This window comes from Rhinolophus ferrumequinum (assembly GCF_004115265.2).
Source record: "Rhinolophus ferrumequinum isolate MPI-CBG mRhiFer1 chromosome 13 unlocalized genomic scaffold, mRhiFer1_v1.p Super_scaffold_3, whole genome shotgun sequence".
NCBI lineage: Eukaryota > Metazoa > Chordata > Mammalia > Chiroptera > Rhinolophidae > Rhinolophus > Rhinolophus ferrumequinum.
Genome location: NW_022680356.1, coordinates 1,488,464 through 1,492,500, shown reverse-complemented (window position 1 = coordinate 1,492,500; position 4,037 = coordinate 1,488,464).

The window sequence follows — 4,037 nt, the reverse complement described above, 5'->3', positions numbered from 1 at the left end:
TACCCTTTCAGTCATAGACTCTGGGACAACTGCTTATCTCTTTTTTGACTCCTCCTCTTCAAACTGTCTCCCCACCATAAACTGCTTTATACATTTTCCACAAAAGATTTATGGGTCTCCTGACAAACGGGGGGCAGGCCAGGGCAAGTCCCGAGAGGCTCGGGGAAAGGACAGACAGTTGTGTCCACCAGGAGCCTTCCCACTGCAAGGATTAAAAGAACCCATTGCAGCTTTAACCCTGGAGGGAGTTTTCTGCCTCGGAGAAGTGAGAAGCTCAGAGGCAGGCAGGCTTCAGCTGAGACTCGAGCCAGGAACTCAAACAGTGCCACCAAGGACCTAGATCCTCCCTTTGTCCGCTCTGCCTGTCACTGCCACTGCAGGTGCCTTCATTCTTAACCTCACTCAGTGCCACCCCCCATGTACACACAGCTGCCTAGAAAGAGGGAAGACTTAATGGGTAGAGCCATCCAGAGACGCCCACCTGGAGGACAGCTGGGAAAAGTGGGAGCCTTTTCTGTCTCCCCCAAAGGTGGCTTCCTCGAAAGGACAAAGTTCTGCAAACTTATCTTTGCTGGCAAAGCCGGACACAAACGAACTGTTCAAGGTCCAGCCTGTCTCAGAGCCTGAGAAGCAGGCTATACAACAGACACAGACCGAAGTCCTGACACTGAGCTGTGTTTTACTCATGATTTCCGTTCCACACCACTGTCCATAGACCTGCACGTCCCCACTCTGCATCAGTCATCACGGAGTCACAGAGCCCGACGCCCTATTTTCCTACCCCAGAGGCACAGCCCTTCACTTGCCTGCACTTACAGCCCTACCCAGCCCTCCTTCCCTCTCCATGTCTACGGATGACTGCCCTCAGACATCCAGATAGCAAGGTGGGGTGTTGAGGGGGGCAGGTGGCTCGTCTCCGAGTTCCGGGATTCAGACAGCGAATGCTGGGAGCTCAGACAGTGAGGAACCCATCCAAGAACTCATCTGAACTAGTAGGTCCCCAATGCCGGACAGTGGAGTGTGGAGTGTGGACAGGAAGCAATGGCCGTGGACCACTTACCTTGTGCCTGTCCAGTGCTACTAACACACCGGCCACGGCCTCGCTGCTGTAAATGCAGCAGCAGCAACGGAATGTCACAGTGACAGGCCCTCGCGTAGTGTGCCCCCTTCCTTTGTTGGACGACTGTCTGCCCGCCCACTTTGCGCACGGAGTTGGGACAGGGACCAGGTCAGGGCTGCTCCCACCGGGTCCTCTGAGCCTGATGCTGTGTCCGAGCATCACAGGTGCTGGACGAATGCACACTGGACAGAGGATGGATGGGGGACAACATCAAACACAGATGCTCAGCGCCTTCAGGAAGCAGTGTTCTGTCTGAGTCTGGTTAGAGGAAACGAGCCAGAGCAGCGAGGGGACAGCCAGTTCTGGTCACCTCCCCGCCCTGAGAAGATGGGCCACTTGGATGCTCCACAGCAGAGGAAGCTGAGCCAGTCCAGGATGTCCTATGGTGCTGCAGACAGACCGAGCCCTCAGCCAGTGGACGACTCCAGCTCCCTCCCTCGTCACACGAGGTCCTACTGGGCTGGCGGGTCCAACCTGCCCTGTGTGCATGTGCTGTTATGTGCACTGGTTCCTGTGGGGCACACTGCTTGCTCATACCTTAGACCATAAAACCCTGAAGACAGAGGTTGTGCCTGCCCTGTGGTGCACACCCGGCTCCTCGCCATACAGTCAAGCACCCAGGCGAGGGAATTGCAATGTCTTTCTCCTCCACCAGACGTGCGGAACATGACACTCAGACAGTTACAAGAGGCTGGGAGGTGGGGAGCGTGGAAAGCGCCTGCCTCCCATAGTTCTGATGTGGGGTCTCCAGCCTCACAGGTGGGCCCTGTGTCCAGGGGCCCTGCTGCTAACCGCCAGCGTGGCTGGCATCATTAATTTGGCACGTTCCCAAGTCACACTCCTTGATGCAGCCCCCAAGACTCACTTCCAGGATGTGTTTGGCTCCTTGACAACCTTTTCCTGTTTTAGAAGCTAAAAAGTGGCATTTAAAAGCTAGAGAGGTTTCATTGAAATTTAAAAAGAAAGACTGCACAGACTGAGGAGAGAGCCCTCACCCCAGGAACTGTCCCTGTCACACTTACACTGACTGCCGGGGGCCTCACTCTGTGGCCTGAGCATCACTGAGACGGTCTCTTCTCATGTCCCCAGGTTCTCCTCACGTGTCAGAAACTGTGACGTCGCCCACACTCGTAAATCACAACACACTCACAGGAACACAGCAGACAGTCTGTGAAAACAAGAAAGCTCACACACTTCATTCACTGAAAGGAATTCACCAGCAAGAGTTTCTTTCATCCAAAATGCCCCAACTCTTGCTTAATGCCTTATAAGAATAAGCTAAATGACTGAAAAATAAAATGGAACTTGGGAATTAAAGATTCTACAGAAAAACGGCCTCCACAATGGGGAGTGACATGGTTTCACATTCCTTCAGACAAGACTTCAGGGACCTAAGAGGACGCAACTCAGTGACAGGGTGGCTTAAAGTCCCTGCACGCTCTTGCCACCTGCACCCAGCAGGAGCCAGGGAGGGTGGTAGGCCCAGTGAGTGGGGCCAACAGCTTCCCATGTGTCACTTGTGTCACCGAGGGCGGAGGGGACAGAGGCAGAGTCGCAGGAAACCAGCTCTTGGAGATGGAACAACCTCCTGTCCAGGCCAGTCGTCCTGTCACATTGTCGCTGGGAACCCTCAGTGCCATTAGTTTCTGCTGTGAAGCCAGTGTGAAGTTTGCGTGAGGCGTTAGGGCGAGCCCAGAAGCCTCGTAATACGTTGGGTATAACCTCCTCTGGTCTTTTCCGTGTGCTTTCTTTCTCGGCCCATGAGGGCTGAAAAGGAAACAGGACAATTATGTTAATCTGAGGATTCACAAGTGTCGGCCACACTTCCTCCCCCAGCTTCACAGGACTTCAGCCTGCAGACAGGGTTAAACGCTGCGCAGAACCCACCCTCATAGTAAGTGAGTCTGGCGGCGTCTTATGCAGCCCCGCGGACTGTGAGTGGGGGACACGCCAGGTCCCGTGCTTCTTTTAACTTGAAGCTAATTTCAGAACAGAATCCGTGAAGCACTAATACACTCACTGAAACCGCAGAGACAGCGCCGCACCAATGAGACACTAGCTAGCCTTGAAGGGCAGACAGCAGCGACAATAGAAAACTGCCAATGCCACACTTGTCTGCAAGCCTGGTGCTGTGACACTGACACGGTCAGGGTGACACAAATGCAGCACAACTTTGCGGTAAACATTTTCAATGTGTCCACGAGGCTTCATCAATGTTTCTGTAAAGAAATCAAACCCAAGAGTCCCATTGATCCCACAGAAGCCTGAATCGAAGCTTCTCAGCGCCAGCTCCGCACCCTGTGAGCGAGGGGCATCCAGGCTCCAAGTTGTCCGTTCCTGGGCCACGGACTGTGCTGCTGGAGCCTGATTTCATGGGTTCCATGGAAGCATCAGCCTTTGTCAGTGGGGACGCCTCGGGGTGAATATGAATATGGCACCAAGACAGATTCTCCACGAAATAAAGAAGTTTCCTGCCAGGAGACTGCAGTGGCCTCTAGAGCCAGGTCCCGGGACGGTCAGTCACTCCCGGGAAGAGCAGATGGCCCTCCACCTCCTCACCGCCACGCCCGGGGCTCCCACAGTTTAGGAGCACCCCTAAAGACCACAGTGCTTCACCAAACATGCCAGGTGCCAACGTGCCATTATCACCAACGTGCCAGCAACAAAGTGGACGAGCTGAGTTACCACGAGGAGGCTCACACGGCACGGTGTCAACTTTAAAAGGAATCTGGCTCCACACGGACATCACTCAGCCACTCAGACCCACTGGCTGGGGATGTGCGCACACCACGTACCAGCTACGTGCCAAGTCCCTGAGTCACCAGCCAGCAATGGGGTTTGACCTGCTATAACAGCGTGGATCAGAGACAGTGTGTGGGAGGGGAACTCACTGCTGTGCACCCAGCCCGCCCCTCCC